Consider the following 9,603-nt stretch of genomic DNA (forward strand, 5'->3'; position numbering starts at 1 on the left):
TCAGATCTGAAATTTGATATTCAGCCGCGGTATCTGACGAATTAACCACTTTGTCGTGCCTGTTAAAAGTTAGTTGATACGTTAGAGGCTCTTTAAACCACGAAGGATAGAATGGGGTATGGTCCGTCAACATAGGCGTGTCTAGTGGAATCGCGTACCTGTTTTTAAAAGCGTCAGCAATTGCTTTGTCCTTACCATCGTTTGCGGCGGCATTAGCATCGTCAGCCCCTAGACGTATCTTAGCTACGTTTTCTCTTTCCAAACCAAAATACGCCATATTTTTAGCCTGCGACGGGGGTAACCAATTGTCCTTGAAATTGTGAAATACGTCCGCGTCATAGTAACTTACGATTTTGTTTCCCTGGAGACTCACATTTATTTCTGACACCAGGTTTCTCGCCACGTTGTTATAGACCGTCCTGTTGTCGTCCGAGGCACCGTCGAGATCGAGTTTAAAAGCCAACTTTGCAGTACCGGGTACCATGACTTCATCCGTGCCTAGGGCTGGGAATTTTACGTTTAACGTGTGACCCGCGTCTACGGTACTCGGGTTGTGCGTAATGGTGACTTCGCGCCGCTCGCCTTTGATCGCGCGAGGAACTTTAAGTCTGCGACTCGGGTTAAGCTTTTTGGTGTACATCTTACTTTTATATAATACAATTCTTATTTTATAATTTTAAAAAGAAAAGAAAACACGACTAACGTTAAACCCGCTGCAAAAAACAGATCTTCATATTTTTCACCCTCTAACATATGGGCGATTTCGTCGATCTTTAGCTGAGTTTCTACCTGTTCGGTTTGAATCTCGATTAATTTATCTTTAATTTCGGTAACACTCGCTTCGCTCGTTGCTCGCTTCGCTTCGCTTCGTTCGTACTCCATATTTAATTTAACCTTATTTTAAAAATGGCTAGTGCTTTAATGATGGTTGGAGGAGCGATAGTAAACGCCTTGGCCTTCACGGGCTCAAATTTTTTATTTGACAGTTTATCAAAAGATAACAACGTCGACGAAGAACGAAAGCGTCACGACCTCGCGTTAGAACAATTGGAGCAAGCAAAACAAGAGTGGGACCAAAAACGCACACACCTGCTAGACTTTTTGAACGAACGAATGCGACAAGAACGCGCGAGTCAGCAAACATTTGTAAATGTGGACAAAGCGTTGCGGGAGTATTCAGAATTGACCGGTAAGAGTATTATCCCGTTACCGCCAGAGCCTAAGTTGTCCGATTTTTACGAGCCTTCTGAAGATCAAAAAATTCGCGAGTTTGTTTGGATTATAGGTGGAACTGCGATAGTCGGGTTGTTGGCTTACCGGTACTCGCTACGGTAACACTCGCTTTGTGTAACTTATTTTAAAATGGAGAGAGAATTTTCAAAATTGTTTTACAGCCCGCAAGGCTACTGGCGAGGAGAAAGTGCTGTCGATCGTCTACACGAAAAGACCGGTGCGGACAAATCAGTTATTAGGAAGTGGCTAAAAAAGCAGGCCGTTTGGCAAATATACTTACCCGCACCACATTACGTACCCAGACCTACAATGTTGCAATCAGAATCGGTCGAACCTAATTACGCGCATCAAATGGACGTTTTGTATTTACCCTGGGACCGAGTTAAAAGGAAAACGTTTAAGTACGCTTTAACCGTGGTAGACGTGGGTTCGCGATATAAAGAGGCAGAACCGTTGACCACTAAAACCGCCGAACAAGTGAGTGAGGCAATAAATAAAATTTTCAAGCGATCACCTCTGACATGGCCCAAAGTCATAATGGTAGACTCGGGATCTGAATTCAAAGGCGAGTTTAAAAAGTTAATGACAAAAAATAAAGTACAAATTCAAGTGGGTGAACCTGGGGTACACAGATCTCAAGGAATTGTAGAAAGGTTTAACCGTACTTTAGCCGAAAGGTTATTTGGCCACCAATACGCTCAAGAAATGTTAAACGTGGGTGTGCGTAACGTGGAATGGGTGGAACGTTTGCCTCAGGTCGTGAAATCGTTAAACGAGGAAAAAACGCGGTTAATAGATGCCGTTCCTGCAGAAGCTATAAAATCAAAGCGAGTGAACCAAGAACCGAGTACACCTGTAAGAACTACCCAAAGAGAACTTCCTCCAGACGCAGTCGTCAGGTACCTCTATTACCCGGGTGAGCAAGAGGGCGGCACCGTCAGAAGGGCAACGGATCCGATATGGTCCGTGGACGTCTACCAAATTGAAAAGCGCACCAGTCAATTTAAACGAGTGAAAGGAAAACGCGTCAAAACGGGCCCAACATTGTACTACCTATTAAACGGCCCGAATAGGAGTTTCGTCAAAGAGGAACTTCAGGTCGTGCCTGAGGACACCGAATTACCGGAGTAGCTCGCTCGCTTATGCCCGTAAGCCAACGTATCGATTCCGTTCGGCAATATGTAACGCTTTGTATCTAACGGTGACAAACTAAGTTTATTTTGTGAAATGGTGAACACCCGATGTTTATCCGATCTAAATAGTTGTTGTTTATTGAAATGAGAAACCCTTTCAAATAGGCATCTTTTATACATCTCGTGGGTCAATCGTTTCTCGGTTACTACCTTGGAGACCCCTTTCGCCTTCTTTAAAGAAAAGTACTCGCTTCGGTCGTTGCTCGCTGACGCTCGCTTTTGATCGGTAGTTAAGATCGAATACATTTTTGGCCTAATACAAACGGCTTCTAAAATTGTTTTACCGCCAAACTCGTCTTTCATTTTGCCTATGACTTTTTTATTTTTGACGCTGTAAAGCGGATGACCCGGTGGATAATTACTAAAGTCAAACAAATGGCGCTTTTCGTTTAGGTAACCAGTTAAATCGTCAGAGCTTCGCTCGATTTGAACTAATAGAGAATCAGTGTCTGTATAAAGTAGGTTTACTTTTTCACCAAAACTTGATTTTAGTTCGTTGTAGTAGAAATCGTACATTAACGTTTTTGAGATATCGAGAATACTTACCCCGCAATAGATTGGCTTATTTAATTTTGTTTTGGTTCGATACATCTCCACAAACGAAAGAGAACAGTCCCCAAATGGCACCGTCGATTTATAATTCGGTTTATACGTTAATTTTTTGTATTTGGCGGCGTCTTGTTCGTCCCTTAGGAGGTGGCCGTCAATTCGATATCTTACATTTTCCATCGTCTTGCCAAATACCGAATTGTTCATCAATTTGAAAAAGTCTTTCTCAAAATCAGACTTGGCCAATTTGCGCAATTTTGTGTTTTTATCGATGTAGCTCTTCATCCACGGCTTTTGGCGGAAACGCAGTACCCGGTGAACTTCTTTGATCCACAACCCTAGTTTGAGATATTTTTGCAATGTACGATAGTGAACCACGTATTTTTCTTTGGTGTCCAAAGTAGCCACGAGTTTGTCTACCGAGGTGTCTACCGAGGTCGGTTTTCCATTACCAATTAAATCCTGTTGGTAACTCGAAAACCATTCGTTCGGTACCGACATGTTTTCGGGTGCAAGTGGAAAGTCATTATGTTTGTCATGGTGACGTTCCGGGTAATCTAAAGAGATCTCAAACATGTAACCGTAGTCGTCAGTTAGCCGTAACTCTTGGATATAATAGTAATTAAATTTTTCTAAGTCTGTTTCCCAGGTAAATTCCCCTACGGGTAGATATTTGCTCATCGCCCAGCCATATAAATTATTTGCGTCTAGGTACATGATCTGTGACTCCGGCTTATTTGGGTCGTAGTCGGGTAATTCTGGACTATTAGCTTTCGCGTATCGCTTTGCGCCCACACTCGAGATACCACCTCTTTTGGCCCTTTCAAAGAACAAGTGCTTGTCAATGTCTGTCAATAGTTCCAATTGGATTTCAGAGTGTTTTAGCAGAGCGTCCCACGACAGGCCTGGCGCCGTATAATAGTTGGCTGGGTCAAGGCCGTAGTTCTTCTTGCATACCTTCCGGAAGTTCTCAAATACACCCGCTAACAATAGCACGTCCGTTTCCACGTATAAGTCGTGGTAGTCCCCCAAGTTTTGACAACCAAAGGCTTCCCATACTGTTTCCGCACGAGCGTATTCTTGCTCGGTTATCCCTCCCTGCTTCAGAGAGCTATAGAAAGCGTCTACTGGTGGGAGTTTTGTTTCTTGAAATCGATCAAAGGAATCGATATACTCATAAGGATAAATTCCCTTTTCCAAAAGTAAACTCGTCCTCGCTCCTTCCAGTCGCTTCGTACCCGCTGCGCTTTTACTCGCTGGAAACCTTTCACAAAGTAATTTAAAATCATCTGGTGAACAATTTTTAACCAACCGATCTAGCGAAGCCGCCATGAAATGAAAGGAGTCTAAAAATCTGAGTTGGCCAAAAGAAAACGAAATGTAGTTCTCGGTATTTTTAGCGATCAACTTAATTGATTTCCCATAAAATTCGTGAGCACCCTGCATAATCAAGTGCGCATCGTATTTCTCCAAGTTGTGTAAGATAACCGGAATAGGTGTTTGGTCGGGCACTATTCTTAACTTGAGATTACAACTAGCATGCGCTGGGCCTCGGTACTTCCCCGTCACGTGACAATGATCGCGAACTTTTCTAAAATTGTTGATGGGCTTTTCGCAATCTAAACATTTCCACTCTTTGAACCCAGCTTCATTTTTATGACAGAAAGCAATTTTGTCAGCTTTTGTCTCAGGTGGTTTTGGAATATCACATTGACAGTGAGATTCATACTCACTTCGTTCGTTCTCACTTCGTTCATCCGCTTTTGCTCGATCTATCAACTTTTCGCAGATCCAGCATCTATTACATTTTTCGTAAATTTTTTGTAATTGATCGTTCCAAATCAACGGCTCTTTGTTTTTAAACGTTTCATTTATTTTCTCTGTTTCCTGAGAAAGTGATTCTACAAAATCTACAGCCGCGTCTTGGCCTCTATATGTTTTTCGGCTAGTGCAAACTCCATCGCATCTGACGACTGCGTATGAGTACCCGCAAGGCCTGTGAATCTGAGTTTTCACCGTGTTTGTGTCAGTCAGCGGTAATTTTTCTAAAACAGACTCAAAATCGGCGTAAATGACAAAAGGCGCGTCTTGCTTATTTTTATAATTTTTGAACTTGAGTATATTCTCGCCTTTGACTGGCATTTCAACTTTACACGTAGGAACGTTTAAGCCTTGGCAATCTTCTTTGTGACTGGCTAACTTTTCTTCAGTTAGGAAATGTGTCATGCACTTGAAACACCAGTATTTTTTACCGTCGTGTTTATTGATGTCACCCGTCAACCGAGAAAAGTTTTTAATCCAACAGTAGTGATTCTCTTCATCTCGGGTAAAATAAAGTAAATTGATTGGTTCTCGCTGCGCTCGTAGTCCGCTCGCTTCACTCGCTCCTTCTTCTGGACGCTTGCTTTTGTGGAGAATGTAAATACCGTCTTTTTTGGTGTAACCAAACACATTGATCGCCAAGTTATTTTGCGATTCGATACGAGGAATTTGTGAAATCGGTGTTGGAAAGCTTATGTTTGTAAAATTTAAACCATCCGATTCTGACCGGTAAGTCGAAGGTCGCTCCTTATTTATTTTATATTTTGGATTTGTTTCTAGCTGACTTTTGACTCCGTCTGAATACAGCTTTAAAGCTGCTCTCAACGCCCATCGGATACATTCTTGATCTTTATTTTGGACGTTTATGATTGCTTTTTTGTCTAACAGTTCCTTAGGCAACGGAATGTAAGAAGAACCGACTGGATTATATTTAACCACGTTGATGTAAAAAGCGACAACTTTGTCAAAGATCCACCCCGAGCCTTTTTGTGTATGAGCCTCCACCTGTTCGATTTGTTCTTCGCGTTGCTTAGCAAGTGCATTTTTAACGCTTGGTTTACTCGTTACTACGTCTTGATCACTCTGAAAGGGAAAGGTGCCGTAGTCAATCGTTCCGTCAATTTTTTCCAATCTAAACTGCACTTTAAGATGTGTTTGTAATTTGTAACTCCCGATTTCTTTGAGTTCAGCTAACGCTGTTTTCTCTATCAACTGCTTGTAAAAATCAAAAAAATGTATTAAATCGTCTTCATAGAAGCGAGGAATCAACTCCCAATTACGAAAATTATCTTTAAAACGCCTTATACGTTTAATGTCTACTTCCTCGAGTTCTTTAGGTTGTGTATAAGCTTTAATCGCATCAATAAAGTCCTGTTTGACGTATCTGTCTTTGTTTGCATAAGGAATATTATATTTTTGTACCGTTTTCAACAGCTGCCGATATGACTGACGCGGGAGATATCTAAATTGTTTTTGATCCTCTCTGATAGCTTTTATTAGCTCTGATCGTGTATGATATTTGCGCCTAGGTGACGGTAATGGGATCTTATACCGTTTAATAAAATCTTCCAAAAACACCTTCTTAAATCGAATAAAGTTCGTTAGTAGAGGCCGGTGTTGTGGGTTGCTCATGTCTCTATTTATATATAGATCTCTAAAATTTTTATCATTTTTATTCAACATGTTTTTTTTATACTACTATTTTATATAAAGAGCATTTACTTAAGGCGGTTGTGAACAGAGCCATGCTTTAAGTAGAGGTCCAGAGTTCAGGTCGGGCAAGTCGAGACTTGTTCGCAAGGGGAAATCCCTTTTTTGTTTGTGTAAGTCACGAGTTGTTTAGTCAGCCGGGGTCAAAAGGTGAGCGAGCGTAGCGAGTACGACCGGAGGGAATACTGCGTGTGATGGGTAAAAGAGATTTTGGCTCAGAATGTATATATTCGCCCGGTATTTTAGAGCCGGATTTTTTGGGTCGATGAGGTACCCAGGGAAATCTGGAATTCCAGATTTTTAGGGGATTCCCCCGATTTTTTGAGTCGATGTACTACCCAGGGGTTTTTGCTGAAAACGGCAGAAAAGGGCGTGTGATCCAGAACTGTCAGTTCTCTACTACTAGCGTGGTGTGTTTAAGTATAGACGTGTGCATTTAGAATCGTTGACGTTGAACAAATAAAGAGGACGACTGTTGGATTCACGATCGACTGTCCGTGCGATATAAAGATCGTATACAAAACATGTAAGAACTATTCCGAAAAAGTTGAAGTAAACAAGAACAATATAGGGCTCCACGGTTGCGGGTATTTTAAGAAAAAAAAAAGCACGTGCGCTTGTGTAGACTGCATACAACAATTGAGGAAGGTCTCTTCAAATTGTGACATTTCCTGTGAAAATGAGCCCCCCCCCCACAATTTAAGAGTGACCTGTGTTTTATCTTACCTTGAAAGGTGGTAAGATGATCCACGTTTATCCCCGTCCGTTTCTCCAGAAGAATTGCTTCCAATCTCCCGCTAGGAAAATGTCTTTGGAAAGTGCTTCGTGTGGATTCAATTTGTATTCTGAATGTACTAAAATTTCATTTCAAGTCCGAGAGATTTGATTTGCGATGTCTATAATGGTACGGAAGTTGTGTTGTTCATTCGCCTTTACAGAAGACCGTCTCCCGAGCTTAATTTGTATCCAGGGTGTGGGGCGATTAAATTAAATCCCAATTGCTACATTTAAAATTAAGTTTGGACTTCTTCCAATGCCTTTTTGGTCATTTAAAATCACGTTTTACGAAACCCGCACATGTTAGTCCTAAAACCAATTGTGAACATAATAAAAACCCCTTTTAAGCGAAATCTTTCGCATACACGTTACAACTATGTGAGATTGTGGTTATATCCAGTGATAAAAAAATTCTTTTTTCTCAACTGGAGAGACCTTTATTTATTCATTTATTTATTTATTCCATTCTTTACCCAGGGTATGTCCAAACAGTTACAAACTGGTTTTCTTTCACTTGTCTTATTCTTGGGACATGAAATTTACGAGATTGTTTTTAAAAAACAAATTTCCATAAGAAGGCAAAAGTTTTTTTCATAACTCAGTAGGCCCACCCTGAGAAAAAAGAGCCCACTAATCCCGAAAGAGCTATTGGTTGTGTGCATAAGTTTTTTTTGGTTACGATCATTCAGACGATTTTTTTCAGTAAATGTCTTGCGGTCATTTAGACACCAACTATGTGACAGCCGGACAAACCATTCTAGCGAAACGCCCACTTTTCTGGTCGGCCAAAAATCTGTACTCTTCCCTATCAGGGCCGACATGCAGGAGGCCATAGACTTCAAATGAACCTATGTAGGATTAGATTAAAATACTTGGGCTAAATGAGTGTTTGTAGCCTACATGCGTATCAAGTTTTAAAAAATCGGGCATATGACAGCAGAGTTCTGGGGGGCAGCGAATCTCCAGTTTTGAGATAGTTGAAAAATCCCAACTCTTTAGGGTTAAGGGCTTGCACAAGGTTTTACTATAGATTCAGAGTCTTTCGCGGGGTTTTCTACTTTGGAAGGGCCTCTAACATATATCTTCAAAGCTTTGTACGTTAGCATCAAAATGAAATGAGAGGTTTCGGTCCGAACCAGCTCTATGAAACGGGTGCTGGTATTTAGAATTGAGAAGGTCCTTCGGAGCTACCACTGGTGCCTTGAAAGGCCTACTAAAAAGGGTGTTGTCTGGTGATATACACGATACCAGACACCGCATACCAAATGAACGCTGATTGAAAGCTCGGTTACACAACAGACTGTACCCCATTATTATTTGTATCCAAACTTCTTCGATATGTAGATGAGGTAGGAAGTGTGAAAGAAGGTAGCCGTGGTGACACACTGCTTGACACCATGGGGACCAAGATGAGACGGTTCTCTCCCCCGACCGGAGGCGTGAATCCGTTACAATACCTGACGACGACAGCGATCGGGTGGGTAGTCGGGTACCTATGTTTTCGCACCAGCACACACTTTTAATCGCAGTAATTAAGGAGACAATACTTATTAAGACGCTGTGCAGAGTTCAGCATAGTCTTGCCCCAAGACTGGTTTTTATTGTTTTGGCCGGTTGCAGGGTGCACCGCTAAAATTAAATTCCCATAGACACCAATGATAAATCTTTATATTTTAAAATTAAAATACTCACAATTCCCACAGGTGTCCAGGCTGGACAGAAAAATAATTTTCGACATTTTCCTTTCAGTTTTTAGTTGGTTGACCGATGAAATTTTTGAGAAATTGTCACCCAAAACAGACCACCCCTAAAACGAAGGAAATTTCACAACCCGGAAAAGTAGCCATTTTAAAAATGGATCCCTCTGCAAAACGCCTAAATAGTACCACTTTTAGATCAAACTGCATCCAAATTGCTCAGAATTGGAAGCCCTGATGAGTCCAGGCCAGAAGTTCAGTGCCGTAGTTCCTCGGTTCCCCATTTCCATGGCTCTCAGGACTCTCTTGGTCATAGAATATTTTACTCAAGTTTGTTGATGAGCTCTGCGGACGGCTCTTGGGTGCACCCTGCAGGCGCTGTTTCGCTGGCGAGCACAGCTGAACAGCAGTACCAGTAGAGGGCGCTGTATTCACAAGCGACGAACATCAGGCCTGACGACAGACCGAGCACTCACTGTCCGAAACGTCGAGTCTAGTAACCGATTCTTTTTAAAACCACACATACCCAAAGAGATATTTTCCACATGGTGTATCCACAAACCCTCTAACTTAACGTATTCCACCATGCAAACCTTCAAGAGCTACTCAACGAATTGTATTTA

Source organism: Acanthaster planci, linkage group LG13, assembly GCF_054643075.1.
Source record: "Acanthaster planci isolate LZ-2023a linkage group LG13, COTS_SCS, whole genome shotgun sequence".
Classification (NCBI taxonomy): domain Eukaryota; kingdom Metazoa; phylum Echinodermata; class Asteroidea; order Valvatida; family Acanthasteridae; genus Acanthaster; species Acanthaster planci.